Source organism: Cotesia glomerata, linkage group LG3 (assembly GCF_020080835.1).
Source record: "Cotesia glomerata isolate CgM1 linkage group LG3, MPM_Cglom_v2.3, whole genome shotgun sequence".
Classification (NCBI taxonomy): Eukaryota; Metazoa; Arthropoda; class Insecta; order Hymenoptera; family Braconidae; genus Cotesia; species Cotesia glomerata.
In genome coordinates this window covers 2,805,792-2,825,159 of record NC_058160.1, presented here as the reverse complement: position 1 = coordinate 2,825,159, position 19,368 = coordinate 2,805,792, and the positions used below count along the sequence as shown (strand labels likewise).

The following is a 19,368-nucleotide window of genomic DNA, read 5'->3' as shown; positions in this document are numbered from 1 at the left end:
CAGAGCTTGGCCCAGTCGCTTCATCTCTGTCTTCTATTCGGTTACTTCCCACTTCAGGTCTTTCTTAATAACCAAACAAGTCTTGGTCTTTCGTATTCGCCGTACTGGATAGAACCTTTGTTTGCTTTCCCTCCTCAAACATCCTCCTCTGTCATACGCGTGTTTTTTCTTCGCGTTTTATTTCATTCTTCCTCTACACCGTGAATTTTTTTGTTATTTTTCATCTTCTTCTTCAATTTTAACATACACACTCTACTCTCTACTCCTTGTATGTACACGCGAACACTCGTTCTGATGGCAAGCAAATAGCTGGTATTCACACAAACAAACAAAGTTAGGTGTCGCAACAGTCAATTCCATGAACGAGTCCGCTCATTGGCATTGGAATAAATAAACAAAGTGACTAAGATCATCAGTACTCACTGTATATTTGTAGTTTGTACATTTGTTGTCCAGTCCATCATTCGTTAGAAGTAAAAAGGAAATGTTGGCTTAAAAGGGACTCAAGGGCAATAGAAAGTTTAACAAATATTTCGGGGGAATTGTTTTTCATGAATGATAATAAAAAATTTTTTAAATATCTACACGGAGAGAAATTTAGAGGAACCTTTCCAAAAATTATGGGAATAGTTCCTATAATAATAAAATGATCATTATAGGTATCAATCCTATGGTCAGTATGGGAACTATACCCATAGTTTATTGGGAACATTCCTATACAATAATTGAATAGCTTCAATATATTATAGGAATGGTTCCTATAATATTATGAGAATGACGCACATAATAATAGAAAAATTTTTATGTTCATAATAATGAAGCAATCACATAAAAAATATAAAGTAATTACTATATATTTTTTCGTTAATAAACTTTTTTTTGTAAATAAAAATTGATCTTTCACTAGAGTGAAAAAATTTCTTTTTCATAATTTTTATTCACGTGTGTAATTAATCTTAAATTGTTTATTCAAACTCAGTTATTATTGTGTTAGATAATATTGAAAAATATTGTAGCAATTCTAAAGTTTCTCTAATAAAAGGGATATTTTCTCACTATACAATTAGAGGAACAAAGTAGATATGGAAATTCATTATTTATTTTTACAATTTCATTTTATTTTTAAAACAAATTATTTATTTACAATACATACGTTGAATATTTATCAAATCCACCTTTTGGATATGTAACTTTTATTATTTATATGAACAATATTACTTATTTTACCTATTACAAATGATGTTATTAAGAAGCAAGTAAAATTATCGAAATTACTGATAATTTTAATTGCTTCAAAGTGGTCATCGAAGTCACAAATAACTTAAGTTGTAACGATAAATATCTCAATATTATTAGTCATAATCACTATAATATGATGGGAATGGTTCCTATAATATTATAAAAACTACTCCTATATATTATGAGAACCATTCCTATATATTATGGGAATCATGCTGATATTACAGTTATAATTATTGGTATCATTCCTATGATTATAGGAACCATTCCCATAATTATAGTAACGTTTCCCAAAAATTATGGGTACAATTCCCATAATTTAAGTAATCGCTCCTAAAATGGTATAGGAAAACATTTTATTAAAATTATAGGAATGATTTCCATATTTTTCTCTCCGTGTAGTCACATTTACTAAGTATGTATTTAAGTACACTGTAAAAATTCCGGAGAGTAAAATTAAAATGGAATGTATTTATTCGTGATGTGATTGGTCAAATTAATTATAAACATGAAAATATACACAAAAAAAATTTATTTAAATCAAGAATATAAATTTGGAGAACTATCGACTTGAAATGAATAGAAAAATTTGTATAGTAACTTTTTTTGCTTTAAGTAAATTTTACTTAATTCAAGAATTTTTTTCTTAACTCAAGTTAATTTTTTCTTTTCAGTGTATGCAATTTTATATTCATGGGTGTGCATATTATTTTTAATAATTACTAATGACAAATAAAAAAAAAAAGTTTGTTACTCATGCATAGTAATTTTATATTTTGTAAAAGTCGTTGAGAAGATGATTAAGGGTAAACGCTTATGTTAAGTTACAAAATTATTTTATTAAAAAATAAATAAATTTATTAATAAACTAAAGCGGACGATTGACAGCTAGTTTCAAGTAAAATACTTTATTCCTTAGGGAAAGAAGCTTCCCTTGTTAAAAAATCCCAACTGTAAAAATTTAGTGACAGAATTAAATTTTTCAGCATTAGTTTTCACCACCTACTTCTCATTGTCAGCTTGTATTGACTAAAAGAAATATATTTGTATTTAGTTTAGTATTCTAGAAAAACCCACGCTAAAATCGATCGTTGCCGTAGTATAAGATCTAAATGACTAACTATCATTCAACATACATACATAATCTCTCTTTTATTTGTACGCCCGCGTAATATTTGTCATAACATTTTTTCTCGTAGGTGTTACTTAGAATTTTAATAGAAAATAATAACTTTTTTTACGAGCAAAGTATTGACATACAAAGACATTTGTAATAGGGGTTAAAACGTTGAGAATGCTGTTTACAGTAATTGCAGATGTCAATAAAAGGAGGAAAAGAGAACAGGAGAAAGTGCAAATTTTTTTCAGTAGTATAAACGTAACATAAAGGCTACTTTCTTTATTTTATTTATCAGGGAAAAATGTCACTGTTGTGATCATTTTAATCCTTAGCAATAACTATCAGAAAATTTTGAGCCATATATTTACGATAGAAAAAAAAATTAATTTTTTTTCGACAGTTAAAATTTAAGAACAAAAAAATTTATTTAAGAAAACTCTTCATTTTTTTTTTTTAGTTTATTTTTAAATATTTTTTTAATTTATCAAAACAAAAATTTTTTTGTAGTAAAAAAAACTAAAATTTTTCGACAAAAAATTTATTTTTCCACTAAAAACAAAAATAATTCAAACAATTATCCGTAAAAATAAAAGTTTAACGACATTAATACTAGCAATTATCATGATAATACGGAAGAGTTGTCAAGCGTTCGCGTGAGTCGAGTAGAAAACAAAGAGTATGTTTAGTTGGAGATGGTACAAATACAATATAATGTGCGATATATAAGTACAATGGAAGGAGTGTGCGGGTGTCCGCGAACTGTCCAGAGAAGGGGTGAGATGTCAGTGTTGGTTCACATTTTTATTTACATATAAATATACGTATATAATAAAATACAGCATATAATATAAATTAATATTTATGCTAATATACATTAATACATTAACATTAACAATAATATCGAGAAAAGGCGTAATAACTGAACTAGTAGAGGTAATAAGTATTAAATATGTATGTATATAGTTTTTTAGTGCGTCGATAAGGGGCTTGCGAAGCAAGAGGTAACTAAAACAACTCACGAAACGCGTAAACAAAGTCAACATATAAACAGGCCACTCGCGGAACAAACAACGTGGGGGCCGAGCTGTTTAGTTGTTGTTCTCTTATATTGCTTATACTTCACACAACGCAACAACTACATATAACATAAATGTCTACATACATGCTAAATCTTTCTTAGCCTTAGATTTTTTTTCTTCATTACTCTCATTCTGAAACGCGCTTTTATCTTTCATTTTTTATGTTTGTTTATTTCGTTCCCTTTTTATTCTATTCCACGATTTACTCATTTACACGCGCGGCAAAGTCTCGAGCGTTATTAAATATAATTTAAAAGTAATAACAAATTTTTTAAAATAAAAACAATTATTCATTTTAATCGTTTGATAAATTTTAATTAATAAGAAAATTTTGCTGGTTAAATTCTTGTCGACATAAAATTTTAATTGTGGAAGTTAGTAAAAACTTAGTAAATTTTGAAATTTTTTTGGCTGATAAAGAGAGAGAAGAAAGAGGAGTGTGTGTAAAAAAGCGAGAGAGAGAATAGAGGGGGTTACCTACGTCAAGACACCACGCGGTTCAACAGGTGCGGCGTGTCGCGTCATCGAGCAAGAGTATGTAAATATATTTTAATTTTTTTTTTTATTTATTTATTTAAAATTTTTTCTACTTTTTTTATTGCCGAGTCTATTTGTCATTGACAAGTGGTTAAAAAATATCGAGAACGTCGCGCAACTTGAGTAAACAATATGAATATTCCGTTTCTTGTATGTTAATAATATAATAATAAACATCGTTTTGAATAAAGTCTTTTTTGTTGATATGTAATTGAAATTATAATTATAATTATAAATTAATATATTTATGCATTGAATGATAATTATTTTTGAATAATTAGTTGTATTAGGTAGTAGTGTCAATTGTTTATTTTTATTTTTATTGGGTCGGTTCTCATGCTAACACGTGCTCGATCACGTGTTATTAATCAATATCTTATTTATATCGACATTTATTTATTTATTTATTTTAGCATGCATGTCACTCTTACATGTTAATGACCAATTTATTTTATTACGATTTTTTAATGATTAATGGTCAATTTTGTGTCTTGTTTCAAGGAAAATTTGTCGCGTAAAAATATTTATGGGAGCTAAAAAAATTTTCAAAAAAATCTACGTGAAAAAAATTTTTTTTATCCGAAAAAAAAAAATTAGTTCTTCAAAAATTTTTTTTGTATATCAATTAGGCAAATAAAAAAAAATTAGTGAAATTTTTTTTTACATTAATGAATATTAAAGTTAAGTATTGAGAAAATTGAAAAATAAAAGTTATAGTGGATTAAAAATATTAATTATTCAAAGGAATCAATAACAAAATGTTTGTCACAAATAAATAATAAATACATTTGATAAACGATATTGTTTATTGTATATTGCATTGTAAGCGATAATATAATATACATGGAGGTATATATTTACAAGATGAAACATTATGACACGGATTATTGAGTTAGACTTTTATTGTCAAACGAAACTATTGTTTTCTACCAGGTAATAAATTTATAAATAAATTATTAATCAACAATGCTCGTTGTTATACATACCACAACAATAGTAATAATGCCAACAATAACAATCATTTATAATATATAATTTTGAATTTTCTTTTTGTGTGTTTGTAAGTTAATTGGTTTTTATCGTAATGATGTAAATATTTGTAAATTTACCCTCAAAAATGTTTAGGAGTGATTAGTAAATTAGATAAGAATGATTCATTTAATTTAGTATACTATATTGTATGTATGTAAGTACATGATACACAAATAGTTTGATAGGGCATCAAGTGCGTGACGTTAAACTTTTATTCCAGTTGACCTTGAATTCTACACCACTAACCACATCGATCTTGCTAATGACCTTGACCGATGTCAATTACTATTTTTTTTTATTGAATTTATTTAATCATTCATTTGTTTGAATTTTTTTGTAGTTTTCGGTAATTTATTTTTTTTTGCCAAAATAGTAATAATAATAATTTAAAATTATCATTATTAATCCATAATGTTAATAATGTCCTTTTAGATTTAAATTAAAGATGAATATCGGGAAATAAAGACCACCATGTGTGGAAAAAAATTTTTTTTTTTGGCAAGAATAATAAAAAAATTTTTCCACATATGGTGGTCCTTATTTCCCGATATTCATCTTTAATTTAATCATTATTAATGTATTTTTAAACAAATAAAATACAATTGGACAAAAATAAATGAATTTGTGACATCTTTGTATTAATAAATTTATTTTTAATTAATTGAATATTGAAATATTAATTTCTATGATAGATGAATATAAAAAACATGTATTTTATTCTCAATTTAATTTTTTGAATATTAATTTTATAAAAAATCCATTAATTAAATTTTTTCAATAATTAATTTTTGAGAAATACAAGAATTGATTTAAAATTTTAATTTCTCAAAGAATCATTTAATTAAACTGTTTATATTGATCAATTTTTCAAAAAAATTAAAATCAAAAAAATTTAATAAATTCACTACTTGAAAAATTAATAATCAAAAACTTTAATCGATTTATTTTTCAAAAAACTAATTTGGAAAATCATAATTATTAATTTTATTCTAAATGGGAAACGAAAAATTTTTAAATTAAATATTTTGCAACCATCATTATGATTAATACACTGATAAAAAAATTAACTTGACTCAAGAGCCAAACTCTTGAACCAAGAATACCATTTTGAAGAAAATGATTTTCTTGAGTCAAGAGAATAAATTCTTGAGCTAAGAAATTATTCTTGGTCTAAGAAAATTTTCTTGAGTCAAGAATTTATTCTCTTGATTCAAGAAAATCATTTTCTTCAAAATGGAATTCTTGGTTCAAGAGTTTGGCTCTTAAGTCAAGTCAATTTTTTTATCAGTGTATTAATCTACGCATTTTTTTCTCTAATAAGAAAATTTGCACCTAATAAATCCAAATAATTTCCTTAATATCAATTTCATGATTAAATTAACTTAATATTAATTTTTAGAGTTAAATAAAATATTAATAATAAAATATATGCAATGCCTGAGGATTAAGTGCCGTTTCTACTTAATCTGATCTACAAGTTAAGTACAGTCAACGCTCTCTGTATTTGACTCACCCGTACAGGACCATTCTCTGTATTTGACTCGTCCTTGTCAATAAGAGCTGTGTAAAATCGTCAAATACAGAGGAAGAATGTGGTCAAATACAGAGAGCGGTCAAATACAGAGAGGTCCAATACAGAGAGCGTCGGCTGTAGTAAAATATCGAACAAACGAAATATAAACTAAAGGGGAAGAAATATTAAATATTATTTTTATTGTTGTTATTACTATTTTTCCACTACACAGTACTGAACGATATATAGATATTTAAATACCAAGTGTATAGACTGTGTATTTATAGAATATGTGAAACAGTTATTTTCTCGTTATCGTAATCTTAATAGCGTGTTAAGTGTTACCACTCACACGTGACAAATGAAAATCATTAGACGGGATTAAAAAACTAAATAAATTAATCATTAGAACTAATGAATAAAATTTTAACCTTGGTCCAATAGATCGATTTAATAAATAATTCTAGTTTATTATTTTTATCATTTTCTATTCATGTTTATATTTATTCAAATAAATAACGATCAATATTTTATTACATTTTTTTAATATGCATGTAAACTATAAGAGTATCTCCCGGGATTTGTCCGCGCGGAAACTTTGAAGGAAAAAGTTAAAAAAGTATGACAATCATGGTAATAAAAATAAAAATAACAGCAATATTCACTGCGCGTTTGTATTACAATGTATAATATAATATACAGTACCACAGTGAAAAAATTTCAAAGGTCTTTGGGGACCTTGAAAATTAGATCATTTGCATTCACTTTTTTTTTCGAATTTACATTGTAATTTTAAAAGTCTGTTCAGTTAATTTGATTTTATTTTTCAAAAATAGTATTTTATTTAGTAAAAATAACTTTTTAGATAAGGAAAAATTAATAAAAAATTTCTTATGTAATTTCATATTTTTTTCATTTTTCAATTGATAAATTAAGTCAGTGTGTTAGAATTTTCAAATTATATAAAATGAGAATTTCCTGTTTAGAAAGATGAGTAAAGTAAAATTTATGTGGGCTGATGATTTCTACTTGTGATCTCAGAGAATTACTTCCTCTGATCCTCATATATACATATATTCGCTCATATACAGGCACACATAGATCTATATATGAGTATAAGAGTATATATACATTGTAACATCAATATTTATGCCTCGTTAATTGCTTTTTACGTCTTTTTCCAAATAGAAACACAGCAGTTATATTAAAACACTTCTCTCACAATTAAACAGCATTGTCCTATTTGTACGCCGCATGACTCACTAACAAAAAAAATCTTTAAATTGTGCTGTAACACGTGTATAATATATAAAACTAAAAACTAGCAATGTTAAGTAATTAATGGGAAACAAATTCCTACTTCACACAGTTTATTTATTACTCGCTTACGCCGAACAATAATCAACAAACAAACAACTACATTAATTAATTTAATGTATTGTTATATAACTAATTTTGTATGACGATTATTCCATAGTTTTTTTAATGAATTTTTTACGTCTACAAGATAATTATCGAAATAAATTTTTGGACTATAGGCCAAAAATGTTGTCTGTAATATTTAGAGGGAATCATTAGACAAAAATTAATTTTTTAGATGAAAAAAAATTTCAAAAACTTTTCTTTTGAATTAAGTTAATTTTTTTCAGTGAAAACTAAAAAAAAATAGGTCTCAAGAATTTTGGAAAAATACGCAGAGAGAATTAAATTATATAATTTACAATACGAAATTTTTTATGTTAATCATTTAAGATAGTAGGTACCTTTTCCAATGTTAAAATAATTAGTTTTATAATTTCGTTATTAGAATTTATAATTTTTTAATAGAAGTTTTTAAGATAAAGTTTCCTAATATTTTTCACTAGCTGTTACTCGCCCGCTCCGCTGGGCGTTTTATAGAATTGCATTTTTAGATCTAGACTTGAAATTTAATTAGAGTATTGTTTTGACTTGCACAGATTCCCAATTCTATCGAAATGGCAATTTTTATCCATGTAATTATTCTAGCTAATATTCATTGTAACTTTCAATGTGCAATCATTATAACATTCCCGTGTCTTTCTTACAAAAATGAATAATAATTGATATTAAAAAAAAAAAATTCGTAATGAGCATTGAAAGTTTCAGTTAAAGAAATTGCAGGTCTCATAAGTGAAGAAATCTGCCTAGTATCTAAACATAACCAATAGAATTAAAGAATTTATTTTAAACAAATGAAAATCGAATAGAATAAATTTAGGGCCAGTTTTTCAATCCAGGATAAAATGTTATCCAATGAAAAAATATATCTATATATTTCATATATATAAATATACTGGCAATAATAATTTTATCCTGGATAAAATTTTATTTTTGATTGAAAAACTGGCCCTTACTTACAATAAAAATTCATTATTTTTAAGTCAAAAAAATATAGGTTCCGGATTAGTAATCACCACCATATCATATTCTAAAACCTCCTTCGTAACACGCTGCATCTTATGGTATAAGTATTATTCCGATCGGTTCAGTAGTTTTCGCAATATAACCGGACAAATAAACCGGCTATCCATTTATTAGTATAGATTTTAGTTGTAGTTGTTATTATTGAGGATGGTAACGGTTACTGTCAAGGATTATGATTTTTTATATGAAATTTTTCTTACCTTAAATGATGGCTATTATAGTTTGTGATAACAACTGTTACCATATCTCAATTATTTGTATTATAAATATCTTTTTGGAGATTATAAAGTTTATATTAAAATTGACTATTGAAAATTTTAAATTCAATGGGTGAATTCTGATAAACATTATTAATTTTAAGTAATAACCTTTATAATATTGATGATGTTATTAATATAAGGAATTGTTAATTTAATTATACGATTGTTAGAAACTTTAATTGAGATTATTGATTTAATAATCTAAGTAGTATCAATTTCTATTGAGTTAAATTAAAAAAACTCTACAATAACTAGATGATAATTTTAACTTTTTTACTTTCTCCGTGTAGAACAGCTGTGATAATTAAAGATATGACAGAGAGATGCATAACAGGTGACCGATTCAATCCGACACGGTATCGTAAGACGCGGTAAATCATGGAGGGAAGCCCTTCTCAGAGTACATATACACTATGTACAATATATATATATATATATATATAACAAGGGACCATACATTATCAAAACGCCTAATATGCCCGTACGTGCGTGTACCAGCCGTTTTCCTCCCTTAACACTCCCATCACTTGAATTCACCTTTATATTACCCGGAACCCAAACCGTTTCTCCTCCCCCTTATAGAGATAGTACGATACCTCGACTCCCAACAACCCCAACTATTTCTCACGGCTCTAGAATCTTATTTCCGGATGCAAATCTACTCTCGGAGAGTTATTGTCTCTCTGATTATCCATCCGTCCATCCATTTATTTATTTATGTATTAAAATTTCTTGATAAAATAATCGGATGAATAATAAATGAGGTTCATGATTTTTCTCGAGTCTGCAGTAATTAAATGATAATTTTAACGGGGAAAGGGAAAGGGTGAAATGAGTATTTCAAGTAGAATACGAGTTGGTGTAAAGAGAAAGGGCGTGTAACTCTTCAGTTATCTCGGCGTGCTTCCGTTTTGGGGATAGAAGAAGGGCAAAATAGAAAGGAGAAAGAGGTAAGAGATAAAAGGTGTAGGAGTCGGTTGATCACGTCGGTGTGTTCTCTGTTGCCGATGCTTCGGGCTACGAAGGAGCTACAAAACTCAGCTCATTCTGGCCTACCTGCTCTCTGTTGTGTATTATGCAGACAGGGCTTTAGTTTGGCTTCAGTTTAGTCTGAGTCAGAGTTCCAGTCAAAAGAGTAAGAGGTTCCACAACATTTTCATGATTTTACTCGGCTAATTGTTATGCATGGCGTGCATTCGGAGCCTTTTACCCTTTAAACTCCTCGACACCCTCATCCTCATCCTCACCCTCTCTACTTTAATAACCTAAATCGTTTGCCCCTTTTTACTCTTTTATTAACCAATTTTGTAATAAGCGATTTTTTGGCTGTTAAATAAATAAATAAATAAGTAAATACATTGTAAAAAAATTGAAAAGAATTTTTTGTATTATTATTAATAAAAAAAAATCTGCAGTATTGATTTTTTTATTTTTTTATGTAATAAAAATAAAAAATTATTTTTATTCGTTTAAAAATTACAAAATGAAATTAATATATAAATTTTAGTAAAAATAAAATAATAATGATAATAATTCTTATAAAAAGTTTTTGACGATCCATTAATTACCAGCAAAGCTATTAATTTATTTATCAACAGTCTGAGGCTGGAACACTGAGCACTGATGAAGAAAACGATAATTGTTTTGGTTGGCGAATTAAAGTTTAATGAAATAAGGTGAGACGGTATTTCGAGCAAAGAGTTCCCAGTTGCAGAAGGGTTAAGACTGTGTCCGGTCGGGAAATAACTTTCTTACCTACTTACTGTTTCATCTCCTCTCTAAGAAATCCGCTATCTCGCTGTACTAATGGTTCTATTCATCCTGTCATTTATTTTTTTACACTTCACAACTATTAATATTTATTTAAATTTTCCAAAAATATTTTCTAATCTGTCAAAGCAAACGCGAATTTCGAAGGCTTCTTATATATCAAACACTGTCTCGTAAATCGCTAATAAATTGCTAGCTTCCGACAAACAAATAATTTAGTTCAGTGACATGATAAAATTATTAGTACCAACACTACTGAGTTATATTTAGTCGTACCAAAACCAGATATATTTGTAATAGGCAAATTATTTCAAGACTAGCCAGAAATTAATTTCTTTAAATGATTAACATCAAAATTTAACAATTTTTTTTCTTTTATCGCAAATATCTATCAACTAAGCCTTATTGCGTACATCGATAGAATTAAATAATATAAATTATGATTTAATTATTATAGAGTTTTTTCAATTTAACTCGATAGGAATTCATATTACTTAGGTCATTAAATAAACAATCTACTAAAGTATCAACTAACTATAATTTAATTTACGATTTTTTATATTAATAACAAGTTCAATTTTATTTTTGAAAATATCTATAAACATTATTTATATTATAAACGTTATGATCTATATATTAATATAAAAAAGTTTGGAAAATCCAAAAGTGCACGCCTCATAACGCTCATTCATTTTTTAAGAAAAAAATTAATTGTGTAATTAATTAAAAAAAAAAATTATAATTAATTTTTTACAGAGTATTTTTTATTTTTTTTTTTAAATATCGGCGCCCTTTTTTCTTGTCATATGCGCACGCAGTCTAAAAAAATCTAGTTTATCAAGTGGCGCCATAGTTTTCACGTGACAAATAAAAAAAGTTCGTTTGACTTTGTACGGTTGTATCGTAGTGAATTTTAATAAAAATTCAATTAAAAAAAAAATACGTAAACTAGGCCACTGATATGAAATACGGACCCAGTTCATCGAATTCTTAAACGAATAAAAAAGGTCTGGTCTTTAAATATCAATTTGTTCGAGAGTAATCGTTGGTACATCCAAAATGGAGTGACATCCGGACGTCCACGTAAAATTTTTTTCAAAACATTTTTTTTTTTTTTCAAAATAGCAACATGAAATGATTTTAGAAAGTAAAAGATGGTTTAATTTGAGTGTTTTTTCGGTGTACATCTACTTATATCATTGTATAAGTGTAATATGGTTGTGATAGAGGCATTTAAAAATCACAAAATTGCTTGACCTTGACGAGTCGAGTATAAAGCACAACCTCACGCGCTTCGCGCTATGAGGCGTGGAATTTACAATTAACAATTTTACTATAAATTTTATAATCTCCAAAAAGATATTTATAATACGAATAATTGAGAGATGATAACAGTTATCATCACAAACTATAATAGTCATCATCTAAGTTAAGAAAAATTTCAAATAAAAAATCATAATTCTTGACAGTAACCGTTACCATCCTCAATAATAACTACTACAACTAAAATAAAAAATATTAGGATATTTTATCCTACAAACTTCTATTAAAAAATTATAAATTCTAATAACAAAATTATAAAACGAAGAAAAGGATAGAGTTAACGCGTAATTAAAGCATAAATAAGCGAAATAAATGAGGACAATAAAACATTTATAGGATAATTTAATCTGAAAGAGATTAGGCAAAGGGATTCAACTGCATACGCACGAGTGTTGTATCTGATATGGTCACTAGCGGGTAGCGCGTGCAAACCGCGTCTATTTTACTTCGCATCGCGTGTCTTGATAACGTTCTATTCGGTCTCAGAACCAACTCAACAGTATTTTACTGGATTCTCTATTCTCGGTTTATTCTCTTTTCTCCATCTCCATCTCCATCTACATTGCAACAATCTCACTTAATATATATACCTCATACAGTATATATATAATGTACAATGTACACACACATATTTATCTACCGGTTTCACTTTTACTAGCACTAATAATGTACATACCAAATGATATCTTTCAGCCTTAATTTTGCCACGAATTTGCGTGGTTAGCTTCCACCTATGACTATAACCTCATCATTATTATTATTATTAATATTGTTGTTGTTATTATCACTCGCATGTGCCTCGTGGCTCAATATGAATCCCGATGAAATATAAACTAGCTCACAATTAGAATTGCTTGGCAACGATTAGTCTCTTTTATGTTTAATTATACATGTTCATGTGTGTATTGATATGTAAGTGTGAGTGCAGATATTTATGCGCGATTATACACACAATATCTCGGCTCGTTCTAGCATTAATTCACCATGTTTGTATTTTCTTTGTTATTATACTGATGTACGTGCTGCAACCGTCGAAACGTTAATCGTTCTAACGAAAATATACACATATTTATAACATACTAACGTTCGTACCGGATTGTACCATTTTAATCAACATTAATTTCAAAATAATTTATTTTTCATAAATTTTTTCCTCTATTTTCGGAACGATTCTTCTAATGGGATTCTTGGGGATTTAAACAGGAAGAGGTGAATCATTTAAAAGCAATTAAAATTTTTGAACTTTAATTTTATTAATTGAAAATGATACGGTTAAATAATTTTTATTATTTAAAATTTTGTAGGCTCAAAATGTCGAATTTAATTTTCGAAATTTGGTCAATGATTTTTATATGAAAGGTTGTTTTTTAAATTAAAAATAATAAGAAATATTTCGTTTAAATTTATTAAATAAAGTCACTCGAAAATTAATGAAATCAAAGTGTTATACTAAAAAAATTATTGAATTAATTCAAAAGAAAAAATTTCAAACTAAAAAACTGATTTTAATGAGTTTAATCATTTTTCATTAAGAAAAATTTTTGAAAAATGAAAATTTATTTAAACCAAAAACAATTTTTTAGCTCAAAATTGCACGCCTCATAGCGCGAAGCGCGTGAGGTTGTGCTTTATACTCGACTCGTCAAGGTCAAGCAATTTTGTGATCTTTAAATGCCTCTATCACAACCATATTACACTTATACAATGATATAAGTAGATGTACACCGAAAAAACACTCAAATTAAACCATCTTTTACTTTCTAAAATCATTTCATGTTGCTATTTTGAAAAAAAAAAACGTTTTGAAAAAAATTTTACGTGGACGTCCGGATGTCACCCCATTTTGGATGTACCAACGATTACTCCCGAACAAATTGATATTTCAAGACCGGACCTTTTTTATTAGTTTAAGAATTCGATGAACTGGGTCCGTATTTCATATCAGTGGCCTAGTTTACGTATTTTTTTTTAATTGAATTTTTATTAAAATTCACTACGATACAACCGTACAAAGCCAAACGAACTTTTTTTATTTGTCACGTGAAAACTATGGCGCCACTTGATCAAGCTAGATTTTTTTCGACTGCGTGCGCATATGACAAGAAAAAAGAGTGCCGATATTTAAAAAAAAAATAAAAAATACTATGTAAGAAATTACTTAATTATAATTTTTTTTTTTTTTAATCAATTACACAATTAATTTTTTTCTTAAATGAATGAGCGTTATGAGGCGTGAACTTTAAGATTTTCCAAACTTTTTTCCACTTGATTGAAGATGATCAAACTGTTTAATTTTTCGATTTAAATTTTTGCTATTGTATCAATTTATTTTTTTCTAGAATGAAGAAGACTAAATCATTTTAAGTTATAGAGAAAAATTTTCAATCAAGATCGTTTTTTAAAGATAATTTTCTTTGACCAACAATCTCTTGAATAAATCGACTTTTTTTCATATAATAATTTAAACTAAAAAATGTACTGAATAAACCTCAATTAATAATCCAAAAAAAATTAATTAAACATTCGACTGAACCGCTTTCGTGAAAAGCCAAGAAAAGTAAAAAAATGAGTGGTGGAGGGGGTCGTAAAGTTGCAGCAAAGTCGAAAGGGACAAACCCTCTTTTATATAAAATCTTTGACGCGTCGACTAGAACCAGTCATTAATAACTTTTAGGTGGCAGATTTTGCTTGTATTAATCCACCATATTATACCGCGCCAGCACCACTATTTTCCATCCGAGCGTTCTTATATTTTATTTTTCTTTTTCTTCGCTTCTCCTCTTACTTCCCGCCCTGTAAGGCTTAGACACTTTCTTGTCGCGACCCCCGAATTCTCATCCTGCCGACACCGAGCATTGGCTTGCACTCCCACACGCTACACACCCCGACTCGGGACGAGCTGAGTCGACGACTCCTTAATGAAAAATCTGAATCTCTGCTCGGCTTTCTTTATTTTTTTTTAAATTTTTCTTTTGCATCTATACACCAAATATTTCGCGTAAGTACTATCGCGAGCTCATTTTATATTTATTGGACTCATAAATTTTAATTAATTATTTGAGCAATTAATCTTAAAAATTGTCAAACTTGAAGGACCAAAAAATATTTGAAAAAATAATATTGTGATTATCCGTGAAATATTCGGTGGTTGATATTTAGTCGAAGGGGTGGGGTGTGTACACATATATAATGTATAGTGAGCCCCGGAGGCTTACTAAACGTCGAGTAGTCGTCCTTTATTTTTAGGATGGCATCGAAGTACCAGAAAATCTCTTCCGCCCTCGAAAATCGCGACACCCGTCGCTGAACCAAGACTGCTGTGTTTGTGGATGTACGAATGTATACTGAAATATATGAGAGTGAAATATATATAGAAGAGAGAGTGACAGTGAGGTGGATTGTTGAGGGAGGGAGAAACATTGGAAGAGTGAATGAGTGAGTGAGCAGAAGCACAAGTCAGGTTGGTGTCGTATACCTCCTCAGTTTTCTCATTTCTGTTTGCTCAAGCGTCTAAACGGACGTAATGTGCTCGCGTGGCAAATTAACAAACGCCCGAGGAATGAGAGCGCTACATTCCCTGACGAAAACGACACTAACCCTTTCTTTCTCTCGTTCTCGTTCTTCTGCTGGCTCTGATCCTCTTCACTTGTTCTACCAGCTCGTTTCCATCTCCTCAAGGGGCTTAAATCCGCCGTAAGCTTAAGAGACAGTATACATTATATTGTCACGCAGTATATGTATAATTTACGCACACACTTGTCACTGAACAACGAATTTCCTGTGCTATTAGACAATCGCGTATTACTTTGTTTAATTAACTGAAATTTATACTGTTTTTCTTTTTTTATTGTCGATTCTAAGGACAGAATAAATTACACTAACATTCAATATTATTGAATATAATGAACCGCAATGTAACAATTTAATGATTTTTGATTTGTGTATTTAATACTGCTTAATTTTTGTGATTTTATTTTTATTTTTTTTTGATACATGTTTAAGGAGGTTCGAGCGAATCTAATGTAAAAAATAATTTCCAACTTTGAGCCTTGAAATTAAGTATACATATAAATAAATACGTCATTTATCTAATCCCAAAATTTAAAAAAGATTAACCGTTTAGTAACTTAGATATTAAATTTTAAAAATCACATATTTTATTTCCTTATACACGGGCTCTTATGGCGGACAAACTTTTGTCGAGACTTTAATTATTTTTTTCAATATTAACCTCCCAACTTTAACGGATAAAAAACTATACACAAGAAACTTGGATTATTGCAAAATATAAAAACAATTTAATAATAGTACATTACCGATATAATTTTTGAAATATTTAAAGTCAAATTTTATGTTTGTAACTCGTTTATTGTCAGCCATTTATTCGAATAAAGATTTGACAACATCGCGTCAACAGCTGAGAAAAAAGAAAAGGATACAAATATAGTTACAGAGAGAGAGAGATGTTTAATTCACACACTCATCCACGTCTCAGTTATGGGTATAATCAAGTGCGCTATTGCCAAATCTGTTTATTTATTCCGGCAAGTAATAAATACCAAAGTCATTTTATAATATTACTTTACTTTATTAAATAAGTCAAAATCATCAATTATTGAATTGTTTGAATTATTTTTAATTAAAATAAAGAATTTTGACGAATATTGGGAAAACTAAAATTAAAAAAAAATTTTAACACTATTTTGACTCATTAGTTACGCTCGAACTTCCTTAAATATGCGGCACCAGTCAATTATAAAGCCTACTTAAGGGATATTGGATGATAAAATGAACAAAATATAATCAATATAATCAATCAATAAGTTAATGATTATGTTAATCATTATTTAATCACATTATCCCTCAAATATAAGCAGAAAATAACGTTTAATTAAAAATAACCATTTTGTTATTATAGTTTCATAAAAACTATTATCAAATTAACTAATTAAATTAAATAATCATTAACATTCCCAATTGACAGTGACTTTTTTGACAATAAAAATTATTTTATCTGAATTTAATTGAATTCTTTTACGAAAAAATAATTTCTTCAAAAAAAAAAAAAAATCAGTTAAAAATTTCAAATGAAAATTGAATAAAAATTTTTTTAAAGGCTTTAAACGGTAAAATATGTATTCTACAACATTTTTCTATTGAAAAAAAAATTATCCCCTTAAAAAATAAAATAAAGTTTCAATAATCAATGCTCTTATTTGATGTCGTGCCTCAAAATTCATTTATATAAAAGACATTTGTTAAATTAACACACAACTTTAATCAACCATGAAAATTATGATAAGAAACTCTAAATGAAACTATTGCCTTTGAACAAAAAAAAAATTAACTCAATTCTTCTAAACTCACCTTTTTACTTCTCCATTGAATAGAGCAGTTAGCATTATTTCAAAAAAGCATAATATTAACTCACACGGAATGCTGGAAATTTACGATAGCTCGTTGAATAATGCTCAAAGAGTAATTTTCCTAAAGTAATCTCCCGAAACGCATCTTACAATGCTAGCACTGAAAATAATAATAACAAAAAATGTTCGGGCGAAGTTTGGCAGCGCTTCGAATCAGATAATAGAGATAAATTCAAAGTAAATCAGAAAATAAAATTACTTAGAGACTTTGATGATACGTAGGTAGGTCTGTAATAATATTTATTCTTTATGAAATTTGTTATTAAAATTTAAAGTGCATTAGCCGGAGTTATTTACCCTCACAAACTATTAAATATATATGGATGGATATGAAAAGAAGTATAAGCTGAACAAAGTCTGTCTGTCTTGGAGTGTGATAGGTCGAGGTCACGCGATCCCAACCCCTTTTCTCAGGAGCAGCTAACTTTCGGGTTGGCTCAGAACCTAACTCTCCTCTATCCACCCTCGACTCGCGTTCCCTTATAAACTCAGACTGTTTCTTATGTGTATACGTATAAACTACACAGCATAAACTAAAACATATATGTACATTTAGGCGGGTGGGTGGTGTTGCATCGTGACTTATCGGCCCTAATTATTCGCCGCCGGTAAGAAATAAACGGATGATGGTTCGGTGATCGGAAGTTGCTTCACCCCTTCACTAATTTTACTACCCTTATAAAATCGATATTTCGCTGCTCTCCCTAGTCTATTATATGCTCACTTTAATTTCACCTGCATCGGGCTCCTGCATTTAATAATAAATATTAATTATTTTATCCTTCAAAATAATATTTTAGGGTAAGGGAAGGGAAAGCTCTTTAAAAGTTTCAAAAAATCAAATTTTTTCCATATTCCAAAAATATATTAAGAGTATACTGGCAAGAGGAAAAATAAAAATGTCGTGCTAAAATTTTAATCGCGATTTTATTGAAAGTGCTTTTCTGTTGATATTATTTCAAATATTTTTCTTGAATAAATTTTTTTTTCTAAATTTTAACCTTTTTGTTTTTTAATGAGCTTTATTTTTTTTTTAATTATATGGGTGATTCTCTGTAAGGATGTTTTTTGCTGTCCCAGGCATTTTTTTATTAGAAAAATTGTTATTTTGTTACTAAAAAAAATTTTTTACGAAAGTAAAAAAACATTTCTATTTGGAGCATTGAAAACTAAAATGAAATAAATTTTGGTTTTTTTTGCTATAAATTCGTAAACCACCGAAATAACAGTCCCCTGGGCTGTTCCATTCCCAAAATTAAAACTTTAAGATTAAATTTTAAGTTATTCGCCCATAATATATAATTTAGTCCATAATGTTTGTAAACTTAATTAGTTAACTAACAATCTTCTTCAATAAAAAGTACCGAAAATTAATTTGTTTCATTAAATTCATTAAACCAAAGTTTGTCCCAGGTATTTTAAGAATAGTCCCCTGCCAGAAGTTCAAAGCCAAAAAAAAAAATCCAGCGTGTTATTTTACCTTTTGTAAGGTTTATAAGGATCTAACTAGCCTTTAGTTAATAACCATAGGGGTGTTAGCGCTTTATCGCCATTTTATTTTGTGTCAAAGCACCGTTTGTGCTGGAAATATGTGTCTGGGCCACTTCAAAACTCAGTCCCCTGG

General features: G+C 28.2%; 1 protein-coding gene across 18 annotated transcripts in view; it reads left to right on the top strand.

Annotated features, from left to right (window-relative positions):
- LOC123262111 (forkhead box protein P1-like) overlaps positions 1 to 19,368 on the top strand; it is a 237,823-nt gene that overhangs the window by 26,440 nt on the left and 192,015 nt on the right. Inside the window, exon 1 of one of the 18 annotated variants that reach the window (XM_044724172.1) lies at positions 3,954 to 3,972. The exons of the other annotated variants lie outside the window; for them this stretch is intronic. The gene's annotated coding sequence lies outside the window, so the exon portion shown is untranslated. Of the gene's footprint in view, positions 1 to 3,953; positions 3,973 to 19,368 lie in introns of those variants that run through there. 18 annotated transcript variants of the gene reach the window in all.